We start from the raw sequence: 18,491 nt of genomic DNA, 5'->3' as shown, positions 1-18,491 counted from the left end.
ATCATCAAGCGCGAGCATCTTTCCTGGGCCCGTTCTCCCTTTGTAGCCCACACCAGACAGACACACGTTTCAAACCCTCTTGTGCTTAGTTCCGTGACATGAAGGAAGCCGGGAGGGAAGTACGGGTTGCCCCTCATGGAGAGACTGAGATGAGACAGAGACCTGAGGTAGAGACGTATAAGCTGATGTTGCTCTCTCGTTTCAGAACACACAGCGCCGATCGGGGACGCGCCCCCTTGGATTTCAGCTACAGTCTTCATCAGCGTCAGCTTTCAGCTATGGAATCGGTAAATATTTTATTGCACTGCTATTCATCAGTTTGGTATTTTCTTTGCTTTGTAAGAAGGGGCATGAAAATCACGCTGGACTTCCACGTGGGCCTTCTCGGGCTTGACAGTGCGGGCCGGGTGGTGTGGGGCTTGTTCTGGACCTCACTCAGATGAGGGTGTCTCCGAGAAGGGGTGGTGAACTGTGGGCTGATAACTGGCACTCTGGTATCCCAGTGACACGGTTCTGTGGAGCCCAGGCTGGTAGCCTGGCCCGCGAAGGGGGTTTATTTCTGTTCAGCCTCTTTATTTTCATTGATTGATTAATTAATTGATTGATTGATTGACTGATAGAGAGCCTGAGCAGGGGAAAAGGGAGGAGGGCGGGAGGGAAAGAGGGAGAGAATCTCAGGCAGGCTCCACACCGAGCTTGGAGCCTGACATGGGGCTCGATCCCACGACCCCGGCGTCATGACCGAAGCCAAAAATCAAGAGTGACGCTCACCGGACTGGGCCACCTAGGGGCCCCTGCTCAACCTCTTTATCTAAAGTGCTCTGTGCTCACGGGGTCTGGAGACCGTCGGGACCCTGTACCGACTACTTTGTTTTGTGCTCTGTACACATTGCATGAACACCTGGCGTGAAGAAGAGCTTTTTGAGTCTGAGGATTGTTCCCACCTCTGGGGGAAGCAGTGGGGGCCTGGCTGTGCTCAGGTCTGGTGTCCTGTGTGTTTGGGCAGCTACTGGCGGTATCCCTAGAAGTTTGAGGCCAGCTCTTGTGGTTGGTGGGTAAGGAGTGGGATCTTTGGCCAGGTTGCCCTGCTTACTTGCTGCTTCCTTCTGGGAACCACTGGCAAGGTTTTTGAGAGGAGGGGCAACTTTACCCCTGAAGACACCAGGTTCAGGTCCGGTGCAGCGTCTGTTGCTCCAGGACAGAGTCCCCTCCCCACCTTGGGGAGATTGTTGCGTTGGAAGGCATTTATTTCCTCTGGAGTGTAGATCGCTAACAATTGAAAAGAAAACTCTCGGTCGATTTTAGTGTCTCATACCTACGCCAGGCATTAGTGTCTTAAAGCGAACCATCCAAAGATGTGTTAACCCATTTTGCATTGTTGTTCCTAGCAGACATGAAAGAGACCTTTCCCTCTGTGTCTTTGGTGTGGAGTGTCCTTTATCTCAGCCATCACTGAATCAGGCCTCGTGGAAGCTTCCTGGCCTGTCCCTTTGACTTGACCAAAGTATTTCCTTGGAAATGGTGATAAGGTTTGATGGCACGGGAATCTTGGATGTCCCTGAGAATAGGCCTCGAATTGTCCTCCCTTAATCTGCAGGATGGTTAATGCTTAGAAAGAAGCCAGTGTGGCCAGTGGAGGCATTGCTGATCAGGTGGGGTGGTGGGGTGCTTTGTAACACCCTGCGGGGGGTTCCCTAGGGTAGTTTCCCTGGGGTGGTGGTGGGGGGTGTGTGTGTGTGTGCGCGCGCACGTGTGTGGGGTCGTCATAGGCAGTGGGGCAGCCACGGAGAGACTAGGTCCAGGAGAGAAGGAAAAGGTGAGGCAGAGGGAGAACCGAACCCACTCACACCGGGAGGCTGAGCTCTGTGTTTGTTTGAAAACTGTAATATTGGTCTTAATTTATAAGGAGGAAAAAGGAAACGCCACTTAAATTAGGCTTTTAGTAAGTCTTTGGTGAATCAAAATAATGTATTTCCTGATTAAAAGAAAACAAGTTAGTAGCAACTCTTTGCCGGCAAATTCTTGGGCTGGCCCAGTGGTGTGGAGTTAATAGATGTGTTAACATTTAGAAGGTTTTCAACATAGGAAGGATTGACTTTTTTGGCCATATCACAAGAATAACCCAGGGTGTCTCATGCCATTTATTACTTCCGTGAACCATAAATACTCAGGTAATATTGACTGTAATAATCTTTTAACAAAAGACTGTTTAAAGAAAAGACTAGTGTTTGGATTGAATAAAGATAAAGGTTCCTGTTAATGAGAGGCGTGTTGTGGCTGCAGTGAGGCCGGGCCCCCTCTTGGGGAGTGGCCCCACTGTGGCCGCAGGGCCAGGCCCACAGCAGTGTGTGCCGCTTGCTGACGTCTGCCCTCCGTGACCATTCCTGGAATCAAAAGGCAGAATCTGAAAAACAGAATGATTATAGGCTCTCTAGTAGTTTTTCACGGTTATTCACATCAGTAATTAATTTTCATTTTGACCCCCTAAGGTCGAATATGAGCCATTTAGGTCAGGTAGGAGCAGAGGTGGGCTTGCTAAATCCCAGAGTACTTAATCCTGTGCTCTCGTCTCTGTCTGAGCATCGTTTAGGCGCCCCGTTTGGATGGTTCTGGGCTGGTCCTGCCCGGAGTTGTTTCAAGCATGACTCCGTTACAGGGTCTGAGACAGCCTGTATGTGCCGGGCTGCTCTGTGACTTGGCTTTCTGCATTCAGTCCTTGGGCTCCTCCCCTGTGAAGCGGTAATGGTGACACCCATCTTAAAGATTTCTTCTGAGATTAAGTGGCCCTGTACATGGGAATAAAACTCTATGAAAATGTAAGCTTTAAAATAAGCAGATACGTTTTTAAGCCTTTCTTTAGCATAAAGCTAGTTTCAGCTGACAGCTGGTGTGATTGTGCTTTGTTAACATCTTTTTTGGTAGAGGGTCCCTGCCTCTCCAGAGCAGGGCTCAGAGCGGCTCCCACTTCACCAGGGGTAGGGGAGAGTGTGTGCACGTGAGTCAGACTTGTCTCCCGGCCCTGACCCCTGGCAGCGTGTGTAAGTGTTACACTCATGCTTGCTGCGAAACAGGAGTTCGGAATTATGTTTCCAAAAACAAAATAATTTCTGAAAGTAGTGTGTTATAATAATAAAACTAGTGTTTTTTTTTTTTTTTAATATTTATTTATTTTTGGAAAAGCACAAGTGGGGGAGGGGGGGAGAGAGGGGGACAGAGGATCCAAAGTGGGCTCTGGGCTGACAGCAGCAAGCCCAGCGTGGGGCTCGAACTCACGAACCACGAGACCATGACCTGAGCCGAAGTCTGACGCTCAGTGCGTTCACTGAGCCACCCAGGTGCCCCACAGGTAGCGTTTACATGAACAGAGGTGTAGATTTTAATGGTTTATTCTTTTAGTTTGAACACCTGTAAATAGAAAAAAACGGTCGCTTTGTGACTTGCCGAAACACTGAACTTGCAAGGCATAGTTTCAGGTTCCCTGGATGTGATGCTGAGCTGGGTGTCCGCATAGGTGGTACTCACTGTGGAGAGGTGTGCATGGCTGCACTTGGCCTGTGTCCTCCAAGCACAGGGACCAGAAGTCTTGCGGATGGTAGAACCGGGTGCCCCTCTGCCGGCTGTCCGTGCACTGGCGACACCAGGGACCCCACCCGAGCAGCAAGCTTGGAGGGCGCCCTCCGGACCCAGAATACGATGCCATCCGGTATTGAAACAGAGAGAAGCTCTCGTGAGTTTGTGTGGTAGGAGTGGAAGTTCTTCCTGACCTGACCGCCAGCCCGATGCGCCTTGGCCGTTAGGTGCAGTTCATGGTCACAACACAAGCGGTTGCCCGTGAGCTCTACTTGCCGCCAAGTACACGGACCGTGAGCAGTGCTGGGTTGGATTTGCAGGTTGTAAGGAACTTGTAGGTCCTGATGCTAATTCATTTGAGTTTTTAACAAAGAGGTTTTGCTAGGGTTTAAAAATAGATAACAAAGCACCCTTTGCTTGGTTATCAGATATGTTTAGCTAATTAATTGTGCCAGTATAATTTCCTGAATTTCTTAGTGTGATAAATTTTTATTGTGTATTTAGTTCTGGGGAATACTCTTTGACTAGGCTCCCTTCAACTACGTAAATTAGATGTCATTAGAATTAGAATTCATTAAATGCATGTTTTTTGGTTAATATAAAAATTAACAGTGTGTTCATGCACTTTTCCCCAGAAGCTTTTGCCGTCCCCACATGACAGTGCTTGCCAGCGGGTAGAGCTTTGGTTCTCTCATTCCAAGGTACTTGGAAAGCTGGGGGAGTTCATGTGCCTAGGGCAAGGAGAGGCGTGGAAAGTAAGCAGGTCCGAGCCGAAGGGGAAGGTCTGAGCCCATGCCCAAGCCTGCGCCCCAGCTGGGAGTTCTGCCTTTCAGGGCCTTTCCCTCTGGATGTTTCTAGCTGGAATGGACTTCTGGGCTCTGTGAGCCCAAGCACACCGTTGGAAGGCAGGCATGTAGAGACACCTGTTTGGGCTCTGGGAAAGGTTTCTGGGCAGTTTGTGGTAACTCATTTGTTGTTCATATATGTTTTCCTTCCATTCTTAACTGTGAGGATTCTTGTGGAGTCTGTGTTTATTTTTTAATATCATCAAATTTTAAATCTCTTTAGATTTTCTCTGTGTGTTGTATTTGAGGGTGAAGACATGTGCTCATATCCCCCTTGGAGTAGGTGCTCCAGAAGTCCTGTTAAAAGTGAGCTCCATTTTTCCTGTAGAACAGCACTTGTCTTCCCTTCTTGCTTTGCCTTGTGGAACACGAGGGCGTCCTGTAACGCAGGGTGCCGGCTGTGTGCAGCTTAGAGAGGTCTGCTGCAGGACGTTCCATGCACGGCCCCCTGGGTCTTGGTGAGAAGAAGAAGAAGGCAGGAGGAAGGTGGAGGAGTGAGAGGGTTACGTGGGGAGCTGCCTGCCCGCTGGGCCTGAGAACTTAGTCTGTGCTCCATTCTAGAACACTGTCTTGGTGGTCATCTGCATTGCCTGTTGGGAGAAGGAATTGGGGAGAGCCTTCTGTCACACGACGGGCGGTGGTGGGGGTGAGATGTGCGCCGTTCTGAGCTGGACATCGTTCGGTTCAGCTGAGGCTGTGTCCTCTCTTCGATGCCACTCGGGCGTCCCCGCAAATACCCAAAGAGGGGTCCCAAAGATGGAGCAAAGCGCTGGCCAGGGTAGCAGGTTTGAGAAGAAAGCAGAACAGAAGAGTGGCCCTGCCCCTGGGCCTGTGATTGTACCAGCAAGTGCCGGGGACGGGGGAGGGCAGGGGCTGGGCCGCATGGCCCTGGACCTGTGCACAGCCACGGCTGCGGGGCGGTGCCAGCACGGAGTCCTGAGCCTTGGGCCAGGCAGGTCCCCCTCCTGGGCACCTGGCTCGAAGGCAGCCGAGTGTGGAGGCCGGGCGGGCAGAGCGTGTGGACTTTGGCAGTGGGCGGCTGCCAGGGCTCTGCTCGCCGTGTGACCCGGCGTGGAAGGCTCTGCTTCCAAACACGGGTGCGCTGTGCGTACGCGTGCATTTTCTTCCTTGACACTGACTGCTCCGTGTTCTCTTTCGTAGCTCTGTGTCCCCCTCCCCCTTCAGTCTAAGCTTGGATTTCCCCGCCTTGGGCCTGGGTGGAAGCTCCTGTGGGGCTTGGAGGACGTTCTGCTTGGGCAGGAAGAGGGAAAGAGGGAAAGAAGTAAGGGAAATGAGATGAAATGACACTTTCCTCTTAAAGCTTTTGACTTTGTTACCTTTTGTTAACGGATGGTTTTGTTTCTTGGAAAAAATAAACCCTGGGTCCCTTGTCCATCTCTGAACACCAGAAGGGAGCCGCATCGGTGTGAACCCTGGGTATTTTGGGAGGGCAGAAAGGCAGAAGGGTAATTTTGGGGGGCGGTGGGTGAAGACAGCGTTATCCCTCTGGGGGCCGGTGGGGGCGGGGCGGGGTACGCTCGCCTGGTGGCCGCCCCGGCTGGGCAGGCGTCCTGCACCTGCTCTGTGGGCCTGGCTGAGTCGCTCCCGCCGCCGCCTCTCCTGAGTCTTCTCTTCTGTCCGTTTTCTTCATCTCCTGGATGCAGCCAGCCTCTTTACAGTTGGTTCTGGTTCATTTTTTGTTAGTGGGAACCAGAGTTAAACACTGCATCCTAGTGGCTGACAAGATGCTGCCTTGGAGGCAGGTGATCCCACAAGAGTGTCAGGTGGTGCTCAGGTGACCGGTCCGGGGCCTGTTTTGTGCTGACCTCGGCCCTGTATAGCAGAGCAGCACGAAGCGTTGAGAAGTACGAAGGAGATGGAGACGCCCGTTGAGGTGTGACCACATTTGATTGAAGAAACCCTGTGGAGCTCTAGGGTATCCTGGCCTGGAAACACCGTGTTTTCACCTTCAGTGTTATAATTAAAACTTCCATTCACATGAAGAGCGATTTTCGTTCTTTTAAAAAGTTTGCAGTCTGGCTCACCTCCCCCGACACCGTCGGCGCCCGTTTTCTAATGTGCTTTTGCACTTTTGTGGGCAGAGCGACTTCGAGGGGACCCGCGGGAATACCGGCCACAGCTCGTGGGGAAGGGATAGAGACACAGCGGGCCCCCGAGCACGCTTGTGAATGGGGCGCTGCAGCCCGCTGGCTGCTCTTCAGCCTGGGATCACGGAGCCAGTCTTTGGGCCTGAGTTGCGTGGCCACAGACGTGTCTGGGGCAGACAGAGGTTTGTAGGTGAGCCTGGGGCGGTGTAGCTAGAGAAACTCTATTTTGACTGGTTTTTGTAGGAAACGCTATGATCAGGTGTGTCGGCTCACACTAAAAAAATCCCTTTGTGTTTGAAGCCCTTTCCTCTGAGTCCCCTGTTGCCTGGCCCTGTTCTGTGGACTGGCTCTCTGGTGCCCTTCACCCAGGTCTGCTGTTCTTTGGGGTTTCTGTTTAGTCTTCCCTGGGAACCACCTCACCAGAGGCCAGGGTTGGGCTTCTGTGTCCCCCACCTGTAGAGGAATCTCGCTCCAGAGCACCTGCTGACTCGCATCTCCCAGTTACCTCACTTTACGTCCTCTTTCCCCCCTGCTTTTCTTGGGTTTTCCCGAGAAAATAGGTAGCATTTTCCACATTAAAAAAAATTTTTTTTTAATTTATTTATCTGTCAGCGCAGAGCCTGATGTGGGGCTCGAACCCACGAGCCGTGAGACTGTGACCTGAGCTGAAGTCAGACTCTCAACCGACCGAACCACCCAGGTGCCCCTCCACGTTTTTTCCCTAAGATTCTAGGCCTCAAAGATGTGGAACAGTAGGGTTTTCAAGGTGCCGTAGCTGGTCGGTGGCAGAGTGAGCGTTCGAGTCTCGGGTCCCTACACCAACGCAAGAGATAGTTGTGTTAGCGTTTGACTTTAGGGAAGATAGGAGTAAGCTGGTGGGAAGGGTCAAGGTGTTGGCGTGTCCAGGAAGGGAGTAGGCCGTATGGGTTTTCTGCAGCAGCTGGCTTTCCTGGGAACCCTCTTTTAAATTTGTCCCGCGGTTGGGCCACGGGCACGTTTGCTCGTGTTTAAGGTCTGTGCGTGGGGGGGTGGAGGGTGAAGTCTCATCCCCAGCACCTGATGCTCTCAAGCCTTTGGTCCTGGGTGGAAGTGATGCACTGAAAACGGGCCAGGTCCAGAACAAGGCCCGGGAGCAGAATCCGTGAAACCTGGGTCCAGGGTGAGGCCCATTTCTAGGGGCCTCCTGCCTGTCACCCTTTTTCTTCTCTGTTGTCCAGGGACCTGTCTGCCGGGTCAGGCCACTTACCAGCGTGGGTGGCGCTTTGCGTGCCTTTTCCCCTTGTCTCCATTCACCTGGCAGCCCGAGACAAGTAGACCTGGAAGGCTTGCCCCTGGCATTTCCACAGTGCAGCCGCGTCCTGAGGGCTGTGGCCTCGTCCACGGAGAACCTCGTACAGGCCTGCGGTGGCCGATGCCAGTGTGAGGTCTCCTGGCCGTCAGCTCACCCAGTGTTGGTTTGCTGACTGCGTGTACCCGATACTTTTGAACCGGAACCACACCCTCAGAGCCCTGCCAGCTGGGGCCGTGGTCACACGCATGCACGTTTGTCTGGGAGTCCTTGCTGTTGGTGTCCGGGATCGACTTGAGGGGGAGTAGCACCAGCGTGTGTGTCTGTAGCTGCTGGGGGACAACCATGGTCTCCCCCACACTGTTCATGAGATCCTCGTCCATGACCGATCAGCCTGGCTTTTTTTTTTTTTTTTTTAATAAGTTAAATGAAGATGGAATGTTAGCCTATGAACAAAGCCGTGAATTTCTCTGCTCTTTCTGTGCTGTCAGTGACCCAGGGGCAGGGAGGGGGGCCGGGCCAGCGGGAGAGGCACGTGGCAGTGGTCAGTCCTGCTGGGCTCTCTGAGTTTCTCCCTGCCCATCCTCTCCCCGTCCGCTCTCTCCGCGCCCCTCACCTCTCCTCTCTGGGCTGTCTGCTGCTGCCTCCCGGAGCATCTTTGTTTTGGAACCGGCACACCCCAGTGGGGCACAGCCTGGTGGGGTGCACAGCTTTGTGTGGTGTCCTCGGTTGTGCTTGGTGAGCTCAGGGGAGACACTTAGGCCCGTCTTGTTGAAGGGAGTCTTTCTCCTGATCGTTCTGTGCGGGCGCGGGCTGCACGTTGCTTGCTCCAAGTCTGCCGTCCCACTGCGCGCTGTCCTTGCCCTTTCTGTCCCCCGAGGTCCTGAGCAGCAGGGGTGCGTCTGTCTCCCTCACCACAGTGTCCTGTATCCACAGCTCACGTCCTTCTGGGGGCTGTGAACTTCTGTTTCTCCTCCAGGATTGCCTGTGAGTTCAAGAGCACTCTGGGCGGTTCGTAACTGGGTTCCTTTTCCCCACTGCGGGGAGTGCCAGGGAGGTGGTCCTGTCCCTTGTTAATAAGCGTGTGCCCCTGCCTTTGTGTGAGGCCTGGGGACAGTGCTGTGGTCATAGTGTGGGTGTAAAATGGGTCTTCCTGGAGGCTGTTCTGTATGTGCTAGTCCAGAGTAAGTGGACTTGTGACTCATTGCACTAACCCCTTGCTGTGTGTTTGTAATTAAGAAACAGAAAACAAAGTGCATAACTGGATTCAGGACCTTGGTGATTGTCTGGTTGAAGTTTTGCTGGAGACCAGTTGAGATTCACCATGATTCATCCAGTCTAGGGGAGGGCTGGGGGGGCACAGGAGGGCATAGCGCCCCAAGTGCCTGGGGTGTCTGGGTGGGTCCCGAGGACACTTTGAGCCACAGGCAACACACCTTGCCTTGAACGTAATCAGCTCTGTCCCCAGGAGGTGTGGCAGGGAAGTCACTGCTGTTTTGCAAATGTGCACTACAGTGTATTTTCTCTTTATTACCTAAGTAGGGCATCTATTATAAGCTGCTGAAAATTATTTGAGGGCACAGATTCTGGGGGAAGAGCTGCTCTGGGATTCATTTAGAAATAACTGTGGGGACAGGGCGCCTGGCTGGCTCAGTTGGATGAGTGTGCAGCTCTTCATCTGGGGGTTGTGAGTTCGAGCCCCACATTGGGCGTAGAGATGACTGAAAGTAAAATCTTAAAAAAGACAACGACTGTGAGGAAATGCTAAAGGAGAGAAATTTTGTTAGGTTTTCTCTCCCGCTTTGCCCAGGCGTCACCGGGCTGTGGCAGGCGGTGTGCAGGGAAGCTCCTGCCCTTGACCATGACCCAGGTGCCTCCTGGAGAGGAGAAACCATTAGATGCTGCTTTCCACAAGTCCGACGTTCAGTTCTTTTAAAACGACACACCGCATTTCCGGTGGTCCTGCCAAGGAGCGCACGTTGCCTGCTCCAGAGAAGGGAGTGCCAGCCAGGGCCCAGCAGTGCCCTGACGTGGCACTGTCTCCACCTGGGCTGTCAGAACAGCCCTGTGGGGTCGGGACCGGGGAACCCAGCCTCCGGCCTCGGTGCTCCTGAAACCCCGTGCTGGGGGGGGTGTGGACTTGGGGGTGCTCGGAGCGCCTCCCGCTCGGGGGTCCTCTCGGGGGCAGGGCTGCGTCGGCCTCAGGACAGAGCGTGGCCTGCTGTTTGCCTCTGACCCTTTAACCTGATGCTTCGTTCCTGAAGGGCCTTAGAGGGACTGCGTGCGACGGTGTGCCCCGTGTCCCGTGACATCCGAGGAGCCTCACACAGGACCAGGTGTTCTCCCTTTGGCTCCCTTCCTGGGTCCTGTGTTGTGCAGGCTCACAGGTGCCTGGGGCGTCTGTGTTCCCACGGCTGGGGCACTGCCGGCCCATAGGTCTGTGCCGACGACTGACTTCCTGGAGGACTCTTTTCCTTGGGTGACTGTTCCCAGCGAGCCATGCTGCCCCCCAGTGAGGCCAGGCCTGCTGCTCCTCGCTTCTGGTCCTGTCGTGGGTCTGGCTCCTGGTGCTGCGTCCCTGCACAGCTCTGCGCCTCTCTGCCCCTCTCTGCGCCTCTCTGCCCCTCTCTGCGCCCTGCAGCACACACTCTCCACCCTCCCTGCAGGCTGTGGGCGTCTGTGCCTGGGTGCTTGACACTGTTGTTAGGGGAAGTACTTGTTTTTCTTTTTTCTTTTGGATCTGCAAAATTTTATTGAGCAAGAGCTGGAGAACTTTTACAATCTCAAATCATCAAGAAAAAAAAGATTAATCCATGTCAGTGATAAGGACAGAGAATAAGTTGAACAAACCACGTCGTTTTGATGGAGAAGTACTTTTTAAGCCACTATCAGCTGCTTAATCCTGGCTGAACGTTTGTTAAGTTCCACAGATGTTGAACTGGAACTGAAGTGTTGTTCAGTTGACCTGTAAACCTGGGGGATTTTGGCTTCTATGGAGGCGTCTCCCCCCGGGCAGCACGGACCGTCCAGGACGTGAGGCCAGTTGGTTGGGACAGACCGGTTCTGAGTTCTCGTAGGGTCACCCTGAGACTGGCAAGTGACAGGGCCAGGCGGCGATTGTTTGAAAGCGTCCCTGTTGCCTGGTGTGGGTTGGCACGTGTTGGGTATTCGACAGTCTGTCGAGAGCAGAGAGAGTGCGCATGTCGGGCCCGGGGCAGGGGGAGTCTTCCTGGCAGTGAGGGCTTCGCAGCAAGCGTTTTACCTCTCACACTTTGGAGCTCCAAGCATCGCTGCACGCGTTACTGGAAAAGCATCGCTGCGGTTACCCACCGTCCAGCTCGTCTGGGTGACCCAGTCGGTGCGCTCTCCACAGCCGACGGGTGACGCCGCGGGGTCTCTGCTTTGTGCCTCCAGCCTGCCTTGCACCCCCCACCCGGAGCGTCCCCGCGTCCAGAGAGCCCACGCTCGGGCCCTTCACAGTTTGCCAGACCTACGTGCTCCAGATTGTCGTTAATTTAAAACAGACCAAACGTAACTTGAGGTTGTTGCTTTGGGCGGGGGGGGGGCTGGGGGGTGGACAGGGAGTGGGGCAGGAGTGGGATTTGCGGTGAGCAGGGGCCGAGTTTCTCCTGCCCCTCCTGCATTTCTCCGCACGTCCTGCTCAGGTGTCTGCCCAGCAGTCTGAAGAGGTGTCCACCTCAGGAGACCCTCCCAGGGAGGGCAGCCCCAGGCTGTGGCCTCCCTGGAGCCCCTGCGGGGCACCTCCTGGTCCACAGACGTGCAAGGCCCTGGCCGGGACCCCTTAGGAAGCGCACTTGAGTCTGTCCTGCAGTGTGCCCGCGTCCACGGCACTTAGCTTCTCTCCCGGAGACTAGACTCGCGATTCTCCACCCCGGTTTAGAACACTTGGGGTTCACTGGGGGTTTTACCTGTTTCAAGATGTCACCAGATTCTCCGTAAACAATTTAATTGTATTCACTTGGTCACCGCACAGAATGCCTTGTGGTCCTTTCTGGTCGGTTTTGGGAGTAGGCTCTATATCCTGACTCAGCACCAGGATTGCCGCTCAGGCCTCCTTGCCTTCCTGTCTGGCCGGCAGAGTGCACATCACTGGAAGGAGGGCTGGCCTGGTGCTGGTAACCAGCCTGGGGCGACTTGGACCCAGTCACCTCATTCCTCCTCGCCGCCCCCACCTAGACCTTCGTTTCCTCATCTGTAAATTCGGGGACACCTGCGTTACAGGATTCTGGATCATTTTCATCTTGACACTCAGAGGATGTTACTGGGGTCGGGCTCACAAAAGGACGCTGTAAAATTTAAAATGGTGTCTCTTTCTTGCGGAGCAAAAAGGACGAAGTCAGAGACGTGCCTCAGCCAGAGGCCCCTAGGCTGGCTCCTTGTGTGCCTGACCTGTGGCCCGCAGGGCACGCTGTCTGGTCTCCACACACCTCAGTCAGAGGTGGCTGCATTTCCTGTCTCTGCAGGAGCGCGGGTGCAGAAAGGTCTAGCAGGTGGGGTCAGGCACACCTCCGTGGTGCCTGTGGAACAAGGCCATCTGGAGCCACCCCAAGGAGTCTGGAAGCCAGCGTTTCTTTTAAACACTCAGATTTTGTATGCGTACACGTTTTCTCTCGTCTCATCCAGGGGACAGTGTTCCCGGGCCCTGGCAGGCTGTGTGACGGAGGCGGGGCCTGGGTGGTGGCATCGCCACGCTCCTTTTGTTCCTGGGCTCTGTCCTCATGCTGTGCGGCTCAGAAACCCTTTATGTTGTAAACACAGAGAAGTCCGAAAAGCTCTTGTCTGTATGTATAATAGGTATGTCTGTTAATAAAACATTTGCTTACTAATTGTACTTAAAAGCATGGATAATAAACCCACTGTATAACACGGTTTTGCTAAAACAACTACATTTTCTGAAATAAAAAGTTGGTTAAAGTAAGCAAAGAAAATGTGTAGTTGGAAGAGGGAAGAGCACTGGAATCATTTTTGACTTAATTTTGGAGATGTTCTTTGAAACGACACCCACACTCCTCAGACGGCTGTCTGCGTGCTGAAGGTCAGCAGTCCCGTGGAGCTCCCCTTGGCCAGGGGTGGGGGGCCGGGGGGCCGCTGCTCCTTGGAGCCCCCTGGTCTGTCTAGCCTTGTGACTGCGTCTTCCCTCGCGTTCGGTTCTGCGGCCGTGTGCGTTGGTGATGTGAGTTTGGGTTTGTGCTGAGTTACTTCGATCTTCCAGATGCTGACGTCCTGCCTCTCATTATGTCCAAGAGTCCCTCTCGTTTCTGCAGCCGCCCCCTCCTCAGATGAGCCTGAAAGCTGTCAGAAGCTGTCTGCGCATAGGTGGGGGGGGGGGGGCGCGGGGAGGGGGTCACCAAAATTCGAACATTTGACTGTGCGTAAGTTTTGCACTGGCAGTAAATTCGGTGCTTTCCTTGTAATGGCGGTCTTGTTTTGTTATTTTCCAGACATGAGTTGCCAGATGCCACAGCAGGATAGCTGGAGTTTTCACGTCAGTCACTCTTACACATAAAACCCATGTGCCCTGGAAAAGTGTTTGTGCTGGAGACACCTGCTTGGTATACAGAAGTGCTTCCTGCAGACTTCTCTGTCGCGTAGGTTATAAAAACCAGAAGCATAGAGACTTGGGATCTACTGAAATTAATAAGTATTGCTTTATCCTGGAGGTTCTTCAGCAAAATTCAGACCATCAACTTTGCATCATCAGTGCAAATATTACCCCAGCTAAAAATGCAGCGTTCCCCTGGGAGACATTTTGAAAGGGCTGCAGAGGATCTGTAGGGTCCTCGAACCACACCTTGGAAACAGCTGTCTGAAGCTGTTTGTTTGGTCTCTGTGGGAAAACACAGCTCAACAAGCCACGTCTGCGTGAGTTTGTCTATCACTGAACACTTACAGGCTTAGGAGGGTCTGGTCGTGTATTTTCTCCCCACAGTACATGCGTTAGCCTACATTTTCAGAGGGCTCCTGACTCTGTGGACCCTGGGTGGTGAGCCCCTCCTGGAGCCCTCGTGGAAACGTAAAACTCTGCCCCCTTGAAATGAGGCCGTGGAGATCATCTGTCTTTGGGCACGTGCCCATGGGCCCGGCGCACATCCGTGACTTGTGTGCGGCTCTCACAGAGCTCTTTCCCTGCCTCTGACTGTGCCTTTGGCCGGCGCGGGCTGCGGCTGTGCACTGCCCTTCCCCGGGGCTCCCGTAGGCCCCTTGCGTGGCTCTTCCCTCCTCGGAGCCGACCCGTACCCGCTGTCCTAGACGGATTCTCTTGGGTTCCTTAAGTCATGTGCTTTCTCTCCGCTCACTTTAATCTTGTCTTTTAGGTCAGCCTGGCCACTGGATTAAAAAATTTGTCTATGTTTTTCCAAATCTTGCGGATATTTAAAGATGATGTGGATTGCAATAACTTAAAATACATCATTACGTGTTGCCAGTAAGAGAAATTGTTAAAGTTAGGAACTTCTGTGTACTCCACTTATATTAGTCTCTCTAAAAACTCCTGTCTCTGCATTGGCTGCGATGAGGCCGTGAATCAGACTTTCCATCGATGCTGGAGCTGATCTGCCTTAATTGGGAAGAAGGACCCTGGACCTTTTAGTCAGTACCTCAATAACTTCCTATTTTTGACCTTTTAGGCCAATTACTCTGAACTGTGATGTCAAATCCTGTACATATCTTCAAAATATGATTTCCATATAGGAAACGATCTTTTTCGGGTTTTTCCATATAGGAAAAGACTTTTTCTGTCAGAGGCATTTTTGTGTTGGCAAGAGTTCGTTGGTGGTGGAGAGTGGCTTGGCGGGGCTGGGGCCCTCTGTTTTCCTTGACCTGGAAGCCCGGTGGGGTTGTAGTCTTAGAATGTGGCCGCGTTGCGGGGTGGACCAGGGGGCCTGCTGTCCTGCAAGGACCCTTGAGCCCCTCCTCTCCGCGCTGGATTGTGCGCAAGGCTGCCGAGCGCCTGGCGGGAGGGTGCTGTGCGTCGGGACGTGGTGAAAGGGGCCGCGGAGCAGCGTCCCTGGGAGTTGCCAGCCTCGTCGGAGATGCACAATCAGAGCTGTGGGTCAGGACCCACTTCCCTTTTTGACAAATGGATTTTGCGCTTTTCTTATTTGTAGCCCTCAGAATTAAATCCGTCTCTGTTTAGAGAACTTTCTTTGTGATTCCTTTTAGGCATCAGTTTTTTTGCACACATAAAAATGGAACTTCTCGTTGACGTATTTCCTCCTGTTGAGTAAATATGTAGCCTCTGGTAGTGCAAGATGCCGTGTAAAAGCTGGCCAGGTCTCCAGGTGTGGAATGTGTTACCCAGAGTGCTCGCTGAGTGCCGGACCAGGAGGCGTCCTGAAGGGGGCTAAACAGGAGCATGTGTTACAAGAGGGCTGTGGGTCAGGGAGCCTGGGAGGCAGGCACGAGTCTGACTCCATGGCTGCTCGGGGACTGAGGGCCTGAGGGAGGGCCTCCCAGAATGTGGGCTTGGAAGGAGGGCAAGCAGATCCTGAGGTATGGTCACAGAAGGACAGTGGTGTCCCTGTGGAGACAGGAGACACAGGAAGGAGGAGATGGTTGGAGAAGCTGTGGTTTGGGCACTATGGAGTTGAGGCGCCTGTGGGAAAAGGGGCCCTGGCAAGGGGTGTCCAGGGTTTGTGAGACCATTCGGGACCGGATGTGTGCAGGTGCGTGTGTGGGCGCTTGTGCACACAGGGAGCAGGGGCAGGAAAATGAAGGGGGATTGGTTTATGACAGAACAAACCAGCAGACTCACCCTAGCATAACGTAATAATCTCAGCAAGCAGATTTGATGTTTTTCTTTAAGAAAGTAAAAGAAAGGTATAGAAGTAATTTCTCCTGCCATCATAGATTCTTTGAACGGGTAACGTGTCAGGATTCTAGGTCCTTTCCTGTTTTGGGAAATGAGATGCCTGTGTTCTAATCTGCACATTATTACATGTGTGAACCTCGTAATAAGTGTAGCTCATACAGTCTTCGTGTTATTTTTCCCTATGCAATTTTAGGGTTTTCAAATAGTCTCAAGAAGCAAGAGCAAAGTTGTCTTTCAGACTGAAGCCCACTCCGAAGAATCCAAGAGCCACGTTTAATTTCCAAATATTTGTGGCGAGGCTTTAGTTTGAAACCCTGTTTCGTAGTTGTTTTTGTTTGTTTCAACTCGAAACAGGCCTTTCTTCTTTGTGGGCTGTGCCACCCCACCTCCTGTAAAGTTGACTTCCTTCAGGGGCGGGGGCGAGAGGGGTGGGCTCCACAAGGACAGAACAAGTGAACCTGAATGGAAGACGTCCCCAGGCTTCTCCTTGGCTGTAGCAGAGCTGAGTGAATTCAGACCCGAGGCACGCAGCTCTGGACAGGGCTCCGTCACACCCTTAGACGCCCCTTTGCTCATTCACTTGACACATTTATGTGTCACCATGAACAGTTTTTAGTTTTTCCCAGCTTTTCCCGTATGGATTAAGCTACACCCTTGCCCCCTCTCCCCCTGACCCTGCCCCCTGATTCTTGCTGGAGTGGGGGGGGTGGGGAGCCTGGAGCAGATACAGGGTCGTGGGGGAAATGCTTTTGGAATGGGTATGGGCTCGTGCCCATAGTTGCTTTGAGATAATTGTCTAGTCGTTCCTCAGAGTTGATGCTGAAGCATCTTGTTTACTTGGTTTTATCAAACTCAATCTCTGTCAGATCTAAGGTCCATGAGGAAGGAGTAAATTGGTATCCAAATGCCTTTGCTAAATGGCATGACAGAGGGCCACTCATTTATTTCAGATGCTAGGAGGGGTCACCAGGGGAGGTCAGACACAGGTTCACTCTCAAGAATGTTTTCTTGCTTAGGTAACAGAATTGGCTAAAATCTGTTTCCAGTGGGTCGTCGACCCGCCGCCAATCCCCAACTTCGTGTTCAGAAAAAAGCACCCTTAAGGGAGTGTTCTGGTCCAGGAGTTCGGCATTCAGCAGCACAGGTAGGCCCTGGGCACGGGGCTGTCGATGACGACAAGCTTGGTGATGGTGTTGGGTCGCTTCTGATGGCTGTCCCCTGCCAGATTAGAGACCAGCCTGTGCAGCAAGGTTCTGCGGTGCAGTCACGGCAGCCTGCAGGCCAATCCTCAGCGAATGTTCCTCAGTTGGGACCTGGGCACCTCAGCCTGTGCCCCATGCTGTCCTTTTGTTTAGAAAATGGGCCAAGAGGTCCATTGTGAAGTTCTCAGAAAAGAAACAAACATGGTTTTTCTTATTTCCCTTTTCCACCTATTGTAGAAAATACAATAAAACATGAAAAGGGGGGAATCTACCCTAAACCCACTGTCCAGGTCACGAGTCTCATTACTGTCCTTCAGGGGTGGGCAGTCTCCCTCCTTACAGATGCTCTGTGGCGAGGTTGGTAGTTTTGTGTATTTCTCTCTGCAGCCCTATCAGTTTCTGCTTCAGTTATCTTGAAGCTCAGTTGTTAGCGGCTCGTGCATTTGAGGCTGTCACAGCCTTGATGACTCTGCCTCTTTCTCACTATGAAGTGACCTTACCTCTGGTGATACTCTTGGCTCTGCTGTCTACTCTGTTTGATACTAAACTGCCTGTTCTCTCTTTTGACTAGGATTAGCATGCATCCTTTTCCATTTTTTTCAGATTAAACAATTTGTCCTTATTTATTTTTATTTTTATTTAAAAAAATTTTTTTTTCAACGTTTATTTATTTTTGGGACAGAGAGAGACAGAGCATGAACGGGGGAGGGGCAGAGAGAGGGGGAGACACAGAATCGGAAACAGGCTCCAGGCTCTGAGCCGTCAGCCCAGAGCCCGACGCGGGGCTCGAACTCACGGACCGCGAGATCGTGACCTGGCTGAAGTTGGACGCTTAACCGACTGCGCCACCCAGGCGCCCCTGTCCTTATTTATTTTTAAAAGTTTATTTACTGGACACTTGGGTGGCTCAGTCGGTTAAGCGTCCGACTGCAGCTTGGGTCATGATCTTGTGGTTTGTGAGTTCGAGCCCTGCGTCGGGCTCTGTGCTGACAGCTCGGAGCCTGGAGCCTGCTTTGGATTCTGTGTCTCCCTCTCTCTACCCCTCCCCTGCTCATGCTCTCTTTCTCTCTCAGAAACAAATAATAAACATTAAAAAAAAAAGTTTATTTACTTTGAGAGACGGAGAATGAGCAGAGGAGGAGCAGAACGAGAGAGGGAGAGAGAGAATCCCAAGCGGGCTCCACACTCTGAGTACAGAGCCGGACACGGGGCTCGAACCCACAAACTGAGATCATGACCTGAGCTGAGATCAAGGGTCCGACGCTTGACTGACTGAGTCCCCGGCCCCCCCCAATTTGTCTCTATGTTTGAAGAGGGTTTCTTGTAGGCCACCTTGTCGGAGTTGGCTTTGCCTTTTAAAGACATCCAACTGGCAGTCTTTCCCGTTTAATGGGGGTTTAGACCACTGACACTTACTGTGATTATTGACATGACTGGGCTTCAGCCTGCTGTCTAGGACCACGTACGTAGCATAAGAACCTGACAGTGGTACCTTTCCATGTCTCCTCACCCAGTCTTTTTGCAACTGTTTTCTTACACTTTGCTTTGCTATAGTAACAAACTCCGTAATAGATTGCCGTTGTTTTGTTTAAACAAGAGACCACCTACGAAAGGAAGTCTGAGGTGTTGGCTGTGTCGTTGCCATTT

At 52.6% G+C, this 18,491-nt stretch overlaps 1 protein-coding gene across 7 annotated transcripts in view; it reads left to right on the top strand.

Moving 5' to 3' along the window:
- Positions 1-205: 205 nt before the first annotated feature.
- ANKRD11 (ankyrin repeat domain containing 11) overlaps positions 206-18,491 on the top strand; it is a 111,289-nt gene continuing 93,003 nt past the window's right edge. For all 7 annotated transcript variants that reach the window (XM_040443336.1, XM_040443335.1, XM_040443334.1 and 4 more), the window contains exon 1: positions 206-287. The gene's annotated coding sequence lies outside the window, so the exon portion shown is untranslated. The remainder of the gene's footprint in view (positions 288-18,491) is intronic.

The sequence above is a fragment of the Herpailurus yagouaroundi genome, unplaced genomic scaffold, assembly GCF_014898765.1.
Source record: "Herpailurus yagouaroundi ecotype Mexico unplaced genomic scaffold, PumYag 190, whole genome shotgun sequence".
NCBI classification, from domain to species: Eukaryota; Metazoa; Chordata; class Mammalia; order Carnivora; family Felidae; genus Herpailurus; species Herpailurus yagouaroundi.
The sequence above is the reverse complement of the archived record's forward strand: the minus strand, read 5'-3'. Positions and strand labels throughout refer to the sequence as shown.